Source organism: Lycium barbarum, chromosome 6, assembly GCF_019175385.1.
Source record: "Lycium barbarum isolate Lr01 chromosome 6, ASM1917538v2, whole genome shotgun sequence".
Classification (NCBI taxonomy): Eukaryota; Viridiplantae; Streptophyta; class Magnoliopsida; order Solanales; family Solanaceae; genus Lycium; species Lycium barbarum.
The window spans coordinates 73,760,167-73,778,036 of record NC_083342.1 but is presented as its reverse complement, the minus strand read 5'-3'; the positions used below and the strand labels follow the sequence as shown (position 1 = coordinate 73,778,036).

The window sequence follows — 17,870 nt, the reverse complement described above, 5'->3', positions numbered from 1 at the left end:
GAGGGGGAAAGCTATATTAAGGTTCAATCTAGTGGCCAATTCAGAATGCAAGTCTTCCAAAATCGGGATGTAAACATCATGCCTCTATCGGATATGATGGAAATGGGAACCCCATGATGACGAACAATCTCACGGATATAAATATGGGCCAACTTCTGAGCAGTATTGGTAATCTGAACCAGTATGAAATGGGCAGACTTTGTCTATCTATCAATAATGACCCAAATCGAATCAAACTTACCTAAGGTCTTCGGAAGACCAACCACAAAATCCATCGCTATTCTCTCCCACTTCTACTCTGGAATGGGCATTCTCTGAAGCGTACCCCCGGGTCTCTGGTGCTCATACTTCACCTACTGGCAATTTAAACACTGTTCAATGAACTCAACAATATCACGCTTCATCCTAGCCCACTAGTAGTGCTGCCTCAAGTTGTGGTACATCTTGGTACTACCAGGATAAATGGAATATCTAGAACTATGAGCCTCTGTTAAATTGTCTTAATCAAATCGTCATCACGGGGAACACAAAAATGCCCCTGATTCATAAGACACCCTCATCATCAATCACGACCTCCTTGGCTCACTACGCAAGACCTTATCGTGAATCTTACTCAAACTCGCATCCTCAAACTGTCTGGCCTAAATTTTCTCCAGAAATGATGATCTCGCCTCTGTATAAGCCAACACTCTGCCCGAATCAGACACATCAAGCCTCATGAAACTGTTAGCTAGAGTCTGAACCTCCCTGGCCAACCGCTCTGACTTAATCAAACGAGCCAAACTGCCCATGCTAGCTAATTTCCTGCACAAAGCATCTGCCACCATATTTGCCTTGCTAGGAGGATACTAGATAGTGATATCATAATCCTCAAGCAAATCCATCCTTATCCGTGTTACACCTTGGAAAATTCCCCATTAACATACAGTGAATAGGTTAGCAAAGAGCTCGACGTATATGACATTTTGATAAGTAAGAAATAGCATTTGATGATCCTAATCGATATTTCAATGACATTGAGGTAAGGAAAGAAAGTGGTTAAAGAGAGCGAGGTATAGGTGGTGTATTGGAAGAGAATTATGAGCATCAAATTAATAATGACTTAATAGTGTCTTGGAGAAGAGCTATAACGTTCCTTAGATTGGTAATGAAGTGTTAAACAAGTGCTAAGAAGGTTCCATAAGAATTGGAGATCAAACGAAACGACGCGGACAACTTCGGAAAAGCTGTGAGTTCCACGACCACACCCACGGACCGTGAAACTTTCCATGGGCCGTATACTGGTCCGTAGAATACCCAGAAAAGATGATGATTTCATGGTGGTGATCCACGACTATTTGTACGAGCTGTACAATATTCGACTGACCGTACAAGTGTCCATGGAAGTCCCGACGGGCTGAGTTAGGTCAATTATATATATGTGATCCCACTTCATTAATTTCAATTCCCACACACTTCTTCATCTCTCAAGACCTCTAGAAGGTTCCACAAACTTCATCTACAATAATACAAGGGAAATCAAAGGTTTACACCATAGATTCAGGTGAATCAAGTTCAAGGAAGCTCACTAGGGTTCCTCCAAGCCAAGAAATCTCAAAAGAAGTGAGCTAGGGTTTTGTGCAAGAAGAGAATTCCCACTCAAGGGTTGTTCATCCATTATCTAAGGTGAGTTTTATGATCATTATTTTTTTTTAAGGTGTTGAAAGTTGAAAACACTTGGATTGTAGAAAGATATAGGAAATGGGTCATGAAAGTGTGAATAGTGACATTGTTGGGTGAAGGTTTGGATTGAATTATGAATATTGGTGTGTTATGATTGTAAATATGTTATGAATTACATTTAGACCATGGAATAAGTATTATATGTGAGAATATGCAAAAATGGATTATGACCATAATTGTGGAGAAATTGAAAGAAAATGGTAAATTGTGGGAAATGTAGATAAATAATGATCGTTGTTTGCGATATTATGAATGTTGTTATGAACGTTTGGGAGTTGATATAGAATGTGGGAAAAGTAGTAGAAACAAAGGAAATGCTACCCAATTTTCCCTAGAAATAGTAACACGATCTTATAGCCGATTAACTAATGTTAATGTGAATTCTCTTGAAGGTAGAAACGTGGGCATCGAAGGAGAACAAGCAAGCGATAGATTAGTTAAACGTAAAAAGGTATGTGAGGCTAGTCCTTTCTTTCTCTGGCATGAATCCTATAGCATGACTTTCCTTCCTCTTCATGATTTCCTACATTCCGGAAATACTATGAGCCTATGTTCATGAATAGCTATATGAGATAAGAGATATATTATGAGCCCAATAATGATGATGACAAAGTTAAAGTATAGAGATTCTAGAGTTCATGATATGATGTTCCTATAACGTTAGTGATGTCATTTATTGTTTACACTCACCTTATATATTATTTCCTTCAAGGTGAGGGAGAATACTTATAAATGCTCCATAATGGGATCGGGGGGTTCGCGACCTTATGTCACCCCGATAGAGTATTATTGTGTTAAGCTTCCAGACATGCATTATGGTAATAGTATGATGAGAGCATGATATGGCTATGCTATGTACATGATGTTATCACACCGTGCCTATATGGCCGGGCAGACACCGCTAAGGCGAGTAGCGTATACACCATATCCAGATGGCATGGGCAGAAACCACTAGTGGGAGGCATGAGATGGTACCCCGGACGCGGGAGGCCTGGACGCAGGCTAATGATTATCACACCGATCCGATATGGACGGGCAACTTATACATTTTTGCATATATGATATGATGATGATTATCAAGTAGGCCAGCATGTGTTATTTCTTTTATAAGTGACAGTCAGATACATATGTTCCTTATTGATGTTTCCTTTATTTTAGTGACGTATAATTATTGTTTATGCCTCTTATACTCAGTACAATGTTCGTACAGACGTCCGTTTTCTTTGGACGCTGTGTTCATGCCCACAGGTAGACAGAGAGGTGATCTTGATCCAGACTCGTAGGAACTAGTAGCTGATTTGAGAGCACTCCATTGTTCCGGAGGTGCCTTGATTATTCTTTAGTGTACAGATGTATATTTTGGGCACGATGGGGTCCTGTCCCGCCCATATGTCTAGTACTCTAGTAGAGGCTCGTAGATACGCAGTGTGGGTTATATGGTTTCACGAGGTTGCTATTATGTGTATATATATTATTTTGATGGCCGAAAGGTTTATGTATATAAACGTATTTATGTTTTCAAATGAAAGATGATTTTCTTATGATTTGAGTATGAAATTGATAAAAGAATGTTTAATAAGTATGATGAGTATTAGAACGAGTGGTGCTCGGTGATTAGCCCCGGGTACTCGTCACGGCCCCTAGTCGGGTCGTGACAGTCCGCTACCTAGAATTAAGATCCCTCTTAGTAAACACATGCTGAACACTGTGATGATCAGTAAATACCTTGCAATGGACCCTATAGAGATAGTGCCTCCATATCTTCAACGCAAAAAACCACAGCTGCCAACTCTACGCAAGACCTTATCGCGAATCTTACTCAAACTCACATCCTCAAACTATCTGCTCCAGAAACGATGATCTCGCCTCAACATAAGCCAACACTCTAACCGAATCAGACACATCAAGCCTCATGAAACAGTTAGCTAGAGTCTCAACCTCCCTGGCCAACAGACGTTCTGACTTAATCAAACGAGCCAAACTACCTATGCTAGTTAATGTCCTGCTCAAAGCATCTGCCACCACATTTGCCTTACCAGGATGATACAAGATAGTGATATCATAATCCTTAAGTAAATCCATCCATCTCTGCTGCTTAGAATTAAGATCCCTCTTAGTAAACACATGCTGAAGACTGCGATGATCAGTAAATACCTCGCAATAGACCCCATAAAGATAGTGCCTCCATATCTTCAACCCAAAATCCACAGCTGCCAACTCCAAGTCGTGAGTAGCATAGTTCTTCTCATAAATCTTCAGCTGCCTAGAAGCATAAGGAATCTCCTTCTTTTCCTGCATCAAAACAACACCCAAACCAGAATGAGAAGCGTCATAATAAACCACAAATTTCTTGCCCTCCACAGGAAAAGATAGAATAAGAGCTGTTGTCAATAGAGTCTTGAGCTTTTGGAAGTTCTCCTCACACTCATCGTACCAATGAAAAAGTACCTCTTTCTGAGTCAAACGGGTCAAATGCGTAGCAATATAAGTAAATCCCTTCACGAACCGATAGGAATAACTGGCCAACCCCGCATAGCTGCAAATCTCTATCACTAACGTAGGCCTAGCCCAATCTCTCACTGCTTCAATCTTTTTAAGATCAACCATAATCCCTTCCTTCAAAAGCACATGTCCCAAGAAGGACATAGACCCAAGCCAAAACTCACACCTAGAGAACTTGGCATACAACCTCTTGTCTCTTAGCAACCCAAGAATAACCCTCAAGTGTTTTTTATGATCTTCTTTACTCTTCGAATAAAGCAGGATGTCATCAATAAACACTATCACAAAGAAGTCTAAGTATGGCTTAAAAATGCCATTCATCAAATCCGTAAAAGCAGCTGGGGCATTAGTAAGCCCGAAAGACATAACAAGACACTCATAATGCCTATACCTAGTCCGGAAAGCCGTCTTAGGAATATCCTCTGCCCGAATTTTCAACTTATGATAAACCGATCTCAAATTAATTTTCGAAAACACAGAAGCCCTTTGAAGCTGATAAACAAATCATCAATACGATGGATGGGGTATTTATTTCGGATGGTGAATTTATTTAACTAGCGCTAATCAATGCACATCCGCATAGTCCCATTTTTATTTTTCATGAACAACACATGAGCGCCCTACGGGGAGACACTCAGACGGATAAAACCCTTACTAAGAAGATCCTAAAGTTGTTGTTTTAATTCCCTCAACTCTACTGGTGCCATCTGGCATTGCGGAATAGAGATAAGGCAGGTCCCTAGCTCCAAGTCAATGCAGAAATCAATATCACGGTTTGGTGGGCAAGTTCGCGGGAAACACCTCTGCAAATTCACACACTACCAAGACTGACTTCAGAGATGGACCGTCAACACTAGTATCACGAATATATGCCAAATATGCCCAACACCCCCTGTCAACTAGCTTCTTTGCACGAATAAAGGAAATTATTTTCTTTGGGAAGGGACTAAGGTTACCCTTCCACTCAAGTCTAGGCACCTCGGGCATATAGCTAAGGTGACTGTCTTGCATGACAGTCCAAAATTTCATGATAAGGAGCTAACTAACTCATACCCAGGATGATATCAAAATCTACTATGTCTAAAATCACTAAGTCAACCTAGGTGCCATACCCTATAAGTGTGACCGTATAAGATCGAAAAACTCTATCTATAACCATAGAGTCTCCAACTGGAGTAGATACATGAATAGGGGCATGAAGTCAATCATAGACCATATCAAGACCCATAGAGAAATATGTAGACACATGAGAAAATGTAGAACCCGAGTCAAACAATAAAAAACCCATCCGGTGATAGACTGAGATGTTGCCTGTAATAATTGTATCTGAGCCCTCAGCCTCTGTCCTGCCAGGAAAGGCATAACAATGAACTCGTCCGCTAGTAGTGTGTGAACCATTATGATCAACCTTCCTTGTCTGATTCCGCCCCAGCCAAGCTGATGTCTACCTTTACTAGAATGAAACCCTTATCTGTTAGGCAGGGTGCCACCTCTACCAACTGTGTGATCGCCACGTCCAGTCTAAGCATGGTTTCCCCCATAAGATCCTCCCCTCTACCTGATACTGGAGCTCTGTTAGCCGAAAACTAAGTACCCTAGCCACCTTGCCTAAGTCTGGGATAATTTCTCTTGAAATGCCCCCGTATCACCATACTCGAAGAATCCGCGTTCTAGCATCGGAAGCTGAAGAGAAACGGACGAAGCCTAATAACCACCATAATCTGGATCTCTAGCCTATGAACCCCCTGGCTGACTAGAATAGTGCTGACTGGCCCCTGACGGACCTCCAACTTAAGCTTACATGGTTGACTGAACAGGGCGTCCCGAATAGACTTGGGAAATCTGGCCCTTAGAGAAAGAGTCATGGAAACTACCGCCCTTTCGGGCCTTTTCTACGTGTACTTATTATAACTGTCCTGCCTAAGACACTCGATAGTCCTAACATGATCCACCACTTCCTGAAAGGAAGCACCTGATTCTACAAGCTGAAGAGCTGATAACAAGAGAGCAGTGTTCAACCCTTTCAAAAATCTCCTAACCCTCTCCTCCGCGGTAGGTACAAGCTGGAGGGCATAGCAAGACAACGAATGGAACAGAGCCTCATAAGCAGCCACAGACAGATTACCCTGCCTAATATTACTGAACTCATCACTCCTGCGGTCCCTCAAAGTACGAGAAACTTACTTTTCTAAGAACACCTAATAAAACTGAGTCCATATCAACGGAGGGGATCCCACTGGCCTGCACTCTACAAAATCCCTCCACCATAACTTAGCATCACCCAAGAGCTGGAAGGTCACAAACTTAACACCATACTTCTCCACTACCCCCATCTTATAGAGCCTCTCATGGCAGTCCATGGTGAACTCATAAGCATTCTCAACCTCAGTGCCAAAGAACTTTGGAGGCTTCATCTTAGTGAACGTCCAGAACAAATCATGCTCATCTCCCGTCAACATCGGACCTCCTACTAGTCTAGGAAATACCTCTAGTCCTGGAGCCTCATCCACAGAAGGAGCCACAGTTGCAGCATGTTGTAACCCCGGAGCTGGATCACCTACTCTGGCACCCTGAGCACCTAGAACGGCTGGTAGCACACCTGCCTCTATCAAACCATTCAGCAGGTTCAACACTCTAACCATAACGTCTGATAACACTGGAGGAGCTATAATATCTGGCTGAGCTAGTGCTGCTACAAACTCTACTGCCTCATCAGGAATTTTGTGAGGCTCAGGGAACTCAGCGCGGGCCTGACAAGCCGTAGGAGCCCCGCCCCTGGCTAGTGCTGCTGCTCTCCTACCTCTGGCACGGCCACGACCCCTGGCCTGGCCTCATTTATTGCTGTTGCTGCACGAGTCCTCACCATCTATCTGAGAATAAAAAGAAAAGTCTGATACCAATTTGAATCATCCAGATACCAATTAGAATCAAGTAGCATAAAAGAAAGAAAGAATTTGAATTTTCCTAGATAAGAAAGAACTTGAATTTTCCTAGTATCCCATAGCCTCTCGAAGATAAGTACAGACATCTCCGCACCGATCCGTAAGACTCTACTAAACATGTCTTTGTGCAAAGAGATCGACGAATCTAGGGCTCTGATACCATCTTTGTCACGACCCAAGTAACTGTGAGTGGCACCCACATAATCTCCTAGTGGGCGAACCATCCCCTTAACCAACTATCCAACCGATTACCAATTAATTAACAACTTTTAGGCAAGTCAAGGATATAACAAATATAATAATCACCAAAACATCTAGTCATGCCATAAATAAATGTCAATTGCGGAAGTCTAACTATTACAACCCCAAAATCTGAAAGTCATCGTATAAGGACTCTAAAACCTAAACTGTCTAAGGAAATAACAACTGTCTGAAATAACATAAGTAATATCTGGAATGGAAATAGACATCAATAAGAGAAGATCTTAAGGCGGCTGGCATGGATAGGAGCTCATCCTCGAATCTATCGAAAACTAGCCTCACGCTAAATACGAGGTTTGGTAGATGTCTTTGGATCACAATCTGCACTCAAAAGAATGCAGCAAGGTAGTATCAGTACAAACACTATATATTGGTAGATATCATAGGCCGACTAAGATTAGTATCATGCATAAAATCACAAATGAATAGAATAGACAGATAGGCACAACAACACATAACCATATAAAATTATCAACAAGAATCATCCAACACCGAAATAAGATAAGTCCACACAAATAGAAATCAATGAAAGTAACTCAACCCATGTAATCACTAACACAACCGTAACTCATGAATTATCTCAACTTTGTCACATATCCGTATACATATGCTAAATGATATTGTTTGCCCACAAAGCCATGACCTGCAGGGGACTCATGGTGTTCATGTACCATTCACTCCAGAACTAACCTTGAATCACTAGCCCATAACTAGGCCATATCTTTACCCCCTATCAAATGTGCCTTTTCATATTTATATGCTCTTTCTCACCTCAATGTATTTTCGTTCCACAATTAACAACGAATGTGAACAATCAATGAATCAATATCAAGGAACATAAGTCACCATGCCACAAGTCATATCAAGACTCAAGACTCAACAATCAATGAATAAGGGATTACTCCAAGTCAACAAGAATCATATTCATTAACTTCTTCTTTATTATATTATAATAGTTCATCACATAATCAATCAATCAATATCAAACATAGGAATTTCCAACCACACTTTATGTCCGAAACCCTAATCATGCTTTCTCCTATCAATTTCATAACATATACAACCAACTAATCAAAGTCTAAATCAAGTAGACCGTAACCTACCTCAACGCAGAACTGGAACAATGCAAGCTATTCTACGCGACCCTTTCCTTTCCACGATGCCTCAGAATGTTTAAACTCTAGAAATGTAGTGCTACATGAGTATTCGAATCATTTGCTCAAACAATACAACAATTTGAAAAGGGAAACCCACTTATTTCTTCTCTTTCCAATTGGTTGAACTATCACTCATGGTGAACTCATCATTACCACTCTCCTAATGATCATACTATTCTAATTCATGGGTTTGTAATCAATTCAACTCTTTTACAAGTAGTTTTTATGCTAAAGTTACCACCTTTATGAAACCCTAAGTCTCAATGCATCATTCTCATCCATTAGAACTTGAATTCCCACCCTAGGAAGTGATAATATATAACCTTAGATGAATAAACAACAATAAAATCTCTAACCCATTCATTATTCAAGGATTTCTCAAGTTCTAGGGATTTATACCCTTCATTCACCATTACAGAACCTTAAACTAATCAGGGAAACCTAAGATGATGATGGAATTCACAAAGTAAAGGGTTGCGACTTACCATTCAGGAGTATTTTAGCCCTAGCCTTAGAAAATTTCCACAAGTTTTCTTGGGAACTGTTTTGGTGTTATGTGGGGGAAAGAGTTCGGAATAAAGGATATAAAACGCTAATTCTATAGCATCCCGTAAATTCGAATTAGGTGTGAATGTGAAATAATTGAGATTTAGATGTCATCTTAGCTATATGGATCTCTTCGGGATGGGTACAAGTGTTAAATGATCTTTTCAGGATCAAACGAGATAAGGAGGTTCGTTAGAAATCCTGAAATTCGTCTAAGTCTAAGATAATTTTCAGTTATGTCCAGTTTTTGAATATTTCTGTTGCGAATTTGGGAAAACTCAATACTTAAAAGTGTTAGGTCTTTGAAATATCTTTCAAACGATATATTATGGAGGCTGAACGAAGCTTTGTACAAGAAGTTATGTCCAATTTACCAAACACTGCGCAGAAACTGACACAGGCCGCGCGATGGATACGCTCCGCGCATGTGAGGGTGCGTACGATGTGCCCACATCTCAGGACAAATGCAAAAAAATTCCCTTTCTGAATCTCAAGTCTGTAGGGGGTCCTGCGATGGGCACGTATCGCCGACCCATCATCGAAACGGCGGTTTTCGGGTCAAAAGTCGATTTTTCACATTTATTTCTTATATTTAAGCTTGGGGTTAGTTCCTAAACATCTCTAATCACAAAAAATCAATCCTAAGGCCTCCCAAAATATCTAAGGTGAGTTATTACTCCATCTACATCGATTCTACACTAAATTCACCTCTTCTTGACACTAGTTCATCTCTCCAAACCCTAGATTCTTGAAAACTCAAGAAGAAGGAGATAAGGTCTTGTGGAGTTTTTCTAAGAGGTAAGACTTCTGATTTTCTGAGCTTAGTAATATGGTTTGGATTGGTATAGAGCATCCTACATGATTAAAATTCACTAATGATTCACATAAGGATTCAAGAACAGGTATTAAGGCTAAAAAAACCCTAGTTTTTCGAATAAGGGTAGAAATCTCTATAATTGGTTAAATGTTACACCCCGCACATGCGGAGAAGCACTTATCAAATTTGAGCGTAAGTATGTTGAGCTATGGCTAAGTAAAACAACTTTAGAGTATAAGGGACAAAGCATTATTAAGTACATTTTATGAGTAAAGGATGCATATGAGGAATTCTGGAAGGTCCTATAAGGAATTGAGTGGAAGGAGTTGAGTTAGTATGACTTTGGAAAAAGATGAGCGTTATTTTGAAAAATAAAGTATGAGCCAAGTTGGGGAAAGAATATCTTTTAGTATATGAGGAGTTTTGAAGTGAAGCAAAATCCTAAAGTGAATTTCATGAAGTCTAGTTTCCAACGCAACAAACCGCTCGTTGATACGACATTGGAGTAGAGAATTATGGATGTTACAAGTCAGGTTGGCAGAGCAGAAACGTGCAGCTACAGTGCGCGACACTCGCACTACAGTGCGTGGAAAGTTCTAGGTCGGTGCAAACCGACCCTAGAACAATATATAACGGGTATTTACCCCTTATTTTCATTCAACCACCTCCCCAAACCTTCCCTAAACCCCTTGAACATTCTCCCAACTTCCTCTATAAAATTTTAGCCCAAATTAAGTGAAACCCCAGGATTTAGGCTCAGGAAGCATATAAGGTCTTGTAGTTCTTGTTCTAAATAATGAATCTCGACGAATCAATGGAGGTCACCGAAGATAAATAAGATTTCAAGCTCTACCAACCCTGATTGAGGTAAGGATATTCTTTACTATGGGTATTATGAATTGTATTATGGAAATTTAGTTGTTAAAGCTTCGTAGAGTCTAGTGATTGGTTGATTTTTTATTGAGCATATTGAGGTTGATGATGATGTTGTTGATATTAGTGTTGCTATTGTTGTTGTTTTGTTTATATTGTGATTTCGGGCTAGGGATATAAATAGGGGAGATGCTGCCCGAATTCCGGGAGATTATAAGAGGATTTAATTTGAAGGCTTAAAATGAGCATATGATGATAAGCCTAACAATAGTATGAATTCTTTTGAATGTAGATTTACGAGCTTGGGAAGACAGGCGTTAAGTAGTTAAAGTTAAGGCGACCGAAAAGGTATGTTAAGGCTAGTCCCTTTCTTTCTAAAGGCATTATTCTTTTCTTATGAACCCATACATGTTTTCCATAATATCCTTATTCCCAAAAATCTAGAATTTCATGATTCTCAAAGTTCTTATATTGCTAAAGATAGATGTTTTCCATGATGATAATGATAATGATAATGATCCCATTTCTAGAGATATCAAAGTTTACAGTCTTGATGCTATTATGAGATTATTGAGTTTATTTCATGAATTTCTTAATTTTATTCATTGTTGTTGATCTTACCTTATGATAATTGTTCCTTCAAGGTGAGATATAGCGATGATGATTGCTCCATAATATAAATCGGAGGTTACCGACCTTACGTCACCCTGATAGAGTTGTAGCTTTTAATTGGGCTCTCATGCATGCTTTATATATATATAAGTAGTTTCTCACACCGTGCCTATATGGCCGGGCAGCACCACTATGGTGGGTGGCTATGGATTATGATAATAACACCGCGCCTATATGGCCGGGTAGCACCACTTCGGTGGGTGGCTATGGACAACGATGATAACACCGTACCTATATGGCCGGGCAGCACCACTAGTGGGCGGCGTGCGATGGTTATCCCTGACGCGGGATAATGATGATATTATGTTTGATATGCAGGAAAAGTGTTTTCTTTAAAAAGCTAAGCATGCGTGATATCCTCCTTACGAGGCAATCAAATATACAGGTTATCTTTTTATCTTATATTATGCTCCATACCTCTTGTTATGTTTTTTTTCATACCTTACATACTCAGTACATTATTCGTACTGAAGTCTTTTTGTTTGGGGACGCTGTGTTCATACCCGGAGGTTCAGGTAGCCAGACAGGCGGCCCAACTCAGTAGGACTTCCACTCAGCTACAGTCAGTGCACTCCACTTTGTTCGGAGCTGCAGTCCCTTTTGGTATGCTATTTCGATATGTATTTATAGGTATGACGGGGCCTTGTTCTATCCAATCTACAGTTGTGTTCCATAGAGGTCTGTATATAGTTTTATGTACTTGGGAAGCTATGTAGCCTTGTCGGCTCTTATTTTGTTGTACAACGTATGTAGTGGCCTAGTCGGCTTACACTGTTATCTTCTGCACATATGTGTATATATACGTTGGTTGTGATTTCTTGATGTAAAGACTATTATGTTATCCCTACAGATGTGTATAGTCAGCTATAAGGTATATATGGGCCACCATGCTTTTTGGTGAGATTATGGTACGAGTTTAGGGGTGTTTGATCGGTAGAGATCGGGCACTCATCACGACGCATCGGTTTGGGGTGTGACATTAAAGTTCTAAACTTTATTATTAATAACCATTAGTAGTGTGATTGTTGAACTTGGAAGGAATCCAGTTTCTAGCTTATAGCGAGATTAGAGGTATGTATCTTTTGAACATACTCTTTCGGTCAATTTTTATGAACTGTTTGTTTGTGGTTTGTGTGCGTTAGGGACAAGCCAACATTAAACCTTGTTTGTACTGTATTATATATACGTACTCATGATTGTTTTCCTTTCTAAAGGAAGATTGAAGATTGAGATATAAAGCTTTGGTATTCGAACTTGAATTACCCCATAAGGGATGTTTAAACTTGATAATTGAAAAGCTTGACTATCTCATGTGACTGCTCTTTAATGGAATGTGTTGAACATGAAACTTGTTTAAAGAAGTGAACCCAGTTTCCAAAACTAAAATGACTTGATGTACCCCCATAATGGGATGATGAACATAATCCTTAATGAATAATGTGATTATCATGATATGACTTGTGATTTAGCTTCCATACCATGATTTGAGTGATTCGGCTTCTATGCTAGGATGGTGATTCAGCTCTTTTTCCATGATTTATATTGTTTGGGTTTGTCCTAGCTACTAGGCAGGAAGGGTAGTCACTATGGATCCTAGTGGGGTTAGCCTAGCCATTCAGGAGGAAGAGTGGCCATTGAGGAATCGCAATCCCGATGTGGTCTCTGCCTAGCTATTTGGGAGGAAGGGTAGCCATTGGGGTTGATAACCCCGATATGGTGCTTCATGCGGTTTGGGGAACCTTAAATGGTCGTCCCTTCTTTATGTTGATTTGGGCCTGTATCGGCATGTGTTATACTTTGGTTGCCTATGAGTGGCTTGTTGATAATCTTATATTCATGATTGAAAGACTTAAACATGATAAACGACATAACGAGTTGAAATTAATTTATTTCTTCTTTAACGATTTTCATTAATGGTGTTACTAAGGTTGGTGATTCTATCTTTGAATTTAAACTACTTTTATTGACACCGTTTTACTGATTCTTATTATATTATTTTTTATATTAAGTATTGTCCCCGAGACACTCACCGAGTACCTAGTACTCAGGCATACCATTGTTTTTTTTATGGTGTGTTAAGTAATGTTGAGGAGCAAGTTCGTGATACGCACCCGGATTAAGAGAGCTTGCTAGTTTCTAGACTATTTGGTGAGCCCACATGCTTGTTCGTAGGGCACCATCCTATCTTAGTTATTGTTTTAGTTTCCGGGCTGCGTCCCGAAGTTAGATTATGTTTTATTTATCATCTTAGAAGTTATTTCTGTGGGTAGTTGTTGAAATCATTGCTTGACCTTTCGGTGTTGTTCATAGCATTGGATGCCTGTTACTCCTAGGGTGGGTTTTGGGGCATGACAGATTCTGCCTCCCTTCGACCGTTGTAGGGGTTGATTTCTCGCTGCGGTGGTCCTGCTATAGCGGCAAAGGTCCGTCTATGGCAGACCTTAATAATTTTTCCCGCTCCCGCGGTGGCAGCCACCTACCCGCTACGACGGACTCGCTACAGTTGTACCACAACTGCTGGAGTGGTCCATATTGAACAGTAGCTCTGGTTGTTCCACCAGTTTTTCACCCAAAAATCCCGACACCAATCCGAGGCCCTACAGACACAAACTAAACTCGTACATATACATAAAAACATATTACAGACTCACCCGCGGCCTCGAAATTTCCAACGAAGGTCTACTTTACTAAGTCACTCCATAACGACCTAGCGGGTCGTTACACAGATTGATGAGGATCAGTCACCATTTGAATCATATTTCTTACTGTTATAGTTCACTTTTATGCGGTCATAAAAGCTTCTATCATAACTTGGCTCTTTGTTTGTTAAACAGAGTCGCCACCGAATTAATTTTGGGAATTAGGAAAACCGTTTGTTTTCATGCTAGTCTTCTTGAAAAACTTTCTTAAAGTAGTCTTCTTGAAAAACTTTCTTAAAGTATTAAAGTTCGTGTAAGGGTTTTGGTGATTTCCTGAGGAAGGTGTTAGGCACCTCAGAAGGAATACGCACAATGCGGTTGACCTGCGGGTTTAAAATTTTTGCTGAAAAGTATATATTTGCTTAAAAGCGTGTCTAAAGGGATATGTATAGAAGAATTAGTAAAGTCTTGCCTTTACTTGTTTTATCCATGGCTCATTTTTAAAGAAATGTTTAATTAAAGAAATAAGAAGATCATTTGATTGTCTGTGAAAAATTGTTTGAGTTTACTCGAATAACTCAAAAGAGATTACGACTTTATTACCTATACTAGGCCAAGACACACGCAAAGTCATGAGTAGAGTTTTTATTGTTTCTTGACCCAAACTAATGTAAGTTGTTCTTTTGAAGTAATTCGTGAAATGATTTTGGTATAGCCTTTTTTCTTTGAAAGCCATGGTTTTTACAAATAATGGCAAGTCTTAATCAACATTTCCTTTTGTTTCAAATCTTAGCTTATTTTCCACAAGTTGTTACTTTGGAAGAAATTTTGGTATTTGGGACTCTTCTGGGAAAAAAGAACCAATAATTGGTTCATTTTCGAGTCAACTGTTTCAAACTAAAAATCCTACCAGTCTATTTGTTCGTTGGAATGCTACTGTTTAAACTCTTTCAATATATGAATGATATGGAAATCTCATTGTTTTTACTTTCATGAAATTCTTGAAAATCGTTTATGATAAAAATGAAAATGTTTATGTTAATTTGAGACAATGATTTTGAAAGTTGAGTTAAGTCTCGAAAACGGGTCATCTACCATACTATCTTAGAATCCTTTGCCTACTCGAGCTTTCAATTAGGTCCTAAGGGTTTCAACAATACACAAGTAGTTTTCACAAATATTCAGGTAGGTATAAATATAAACAATAGCAAAGGGGGCTGATGAGTTTACTAAGCCTATCGGCGTAAATATCAACAATTTCCACCCATTGTTGAGCCTTCGTGCTACAGCTGACTTGATTTAATGCTATGTTGGGCCTTTGGGCCCGACGAGACTATGAAATGATGTTGGCAGAGTCTACTTGGATTCTCGGGTGGGTAAGTCATGGAAAGGTGAAAAGGGAGATGACGGTTAGAAGGCACCCATGCTTGGCAATCAATGTACTAAGAAGATAACGTATATTATTATCTAATAACACATAAAGCAGTCCAGATATACAACAAGTGTGTAACGAGTTACAGTTACAAATTAGCAACCCCTTAAGGTATATTTACTTGTATATCATTTTTTCAAAGAAGAATATGAAGTAAAAAGAAGTCCATTACTCGAACAATTAGTACAACCTATTATGTTTATGTACTAAATTATATACAGTAGGTATACTCTTGTATGCTTGAAGTATATCAAGTGTATACACCTCTGTATACTTGAGAGTGTTCAAGGCATGCTAGATTTGTATACCTCAGCATTAACAAGGAAGGAGAGAGAAAAGGGGAAAGGCAGTATAATCCGAGAAGAGCAAACATAATGTAATAAACACTATATACAAGAGATATATTATGTATATACACCCATATACTCAGTGGTATATAGAATATACAAGATGTATATACCTCTATATATTTGTCTATACCTCAATGTATACCAGACTACATACTTATCAATACCAATAAAGGGGGAGTGGAAAAAGGGTCAAACAAGGACTAACAACAATACTCATCCATCATAAGTTCAGAGGAAAGAAAATACTTAAATTAGACAAGTGCCTAATAGATGGGATAGTTTGATCCAAATGCTAGAAGGTGGTAGAGCTCATTTGAAGATTAGCAAAATGGTTTGGGATTTTCCTCCAATGTGATGGTTAGTTTGTAATACATATGGTGCTTCCAGTGGAAATCCAGGTAGAAGTTCATATGGATTCCGCTTGAGAAATTCAGATGGTAATCTGATTCATGCTCAAGCAGAAGATATAGGAATTAATACCAACACAGTGGTTGAGACAATGGTTACCAAGGAAGCCATAGATTTCTGTAGAGAGAAGCAATTGGACCATATTGTAGTTCAAATTGACTCACAAATGATCCAAAAAATACTCTTAAAATGGTGGAAACCACGATGGAACATTGTAATATGGGTAGAAGAGATCCTAGAATTGGATACATAAATGGAGGTAAGGTTCACTCACATTATGAGAGAAGGAAATCAACTTGTTGATGCTTTGGCTAATCAGGCCCTTGATAAAGGGTCCCTTCAATGCCAAAGTTTTCGGCAATTCGAGGTGGACTTAAGGAAGATACTCAACAGTGATAAAATTCAAATTCCTTATCTGAGAATCAGAGCTATATAAAGTTGGAAAGAAAAGTTGGTATACGGGTATAAAAGAAACAAAGTCATGTAAAGAGGAAAGAACACTCAACAACAGCAACAAATAGGAAACACAAAGGTACACATAAAAAATACAAGCAACATTAATCCCATAACAGATCTGGAACTAACAAAACTTCAAAGAGAGGGAAGAAGGGAAGCTTACCGAGTAAGAGTTTCAATGTGAGTCAACGACTCCTTAACCAATAGTGGAGAGGTGCAGTTGGAGAGTACAATAAGATGGGTAGAGTGTCCAAATCAACATATGCAGAGGTTTTTTCAATAGAGGTACATAGAAATGCAAGAAATTAGTGCAATCGAATTGAAACAAAGCAGAAGAAGGAAAAACAGGTGAAGCTGAAATGGAAATCATACCTTTCCTAATTTGTGCAACTATGGAGAGAGGTCAGTCATTCATGGTATGACTAACACATTTCGATCACGATTCAGCAAGAAACAACCACAGGTAGAGGAGATTCAGCACATGTATAACACATGCGGAGCAGAGGTCAAACATTTGATGAAACAAATCAGTAAAATTGCAACAAGAACAAGAGATGAAGCTTACCCAGTACTTTTGAAGCAGAAGGAACTCGAATTGATCAACAAGTGCAAATCAGTTCAAGCCTGTCACGAAGTTGAATTTGACATCAAACTCTGGCTACTTCATCATCTTTGCATCGTCGATGAAGAGAGAAAAGCAGCAAGAAAAAGAGAAATTGCGAGAATTTAGGGCAACAATATCATATTGTTGATATTGTTGCTACTTTCCAATTTTAATTTTAGGACAAGTTTTAAGATTGTGTATCTTTTCATTTTTTAATTTTGTTTTGGCTGGACCCGACTTGGGCTTGCGTTTTTTGTTAGATTGATTTTGATTTCATATAAATAAAAGGCCCGTTTGGGCAAAATTCAATTAAAAAATAAAAGGAAAGCAAATGCTTATCAAATTTTAGAGAATGCTAAAGTACACATATGTCCCCTTCCTAGAATGAGCAGGGGCAACTCATGCCATCTTGAAAGGGAGTACAATACACATAGGTGAGCATGTTTGGGAGAAGGAGAGAAGACAATCAAAGAAATCAAACAAACTTGT

At 39.2% G+C, this 17,870-nt stretch overlaps 1 long non-coding RNA gene across 2 annotated transcripts; it reads right to left on the bottom strand.

The window, feature by feature from the left end:
• Positions 1 to 7,494: 7,494 nt before the first annotated feature.
• Positions 7,495 to 17,541, bottom strand: LOC132599747 (uncharacterized). 2 transcript variants are annotated; one of them, XR_009566988.1, is made up of 4 exons: positions 17,343 to 17,541; positions 17,150 to 17,199; positions 16,941 to 16,972; positions 7,495 to 7,748 (listed from the first exon to the last, which is right to left on the bottom strand). It is a non-coding gene; the product is annotated as an uncharacterized LOC132599747 (long non-coding RNA). The 2 variants fall into 2 exon arrangements; XR_009566987.1 differs by having other exon boundaries at positions 16,941 to 17,199.
• Positions 17,542 to 17,870: the final 329 nt, after the last annotated feature.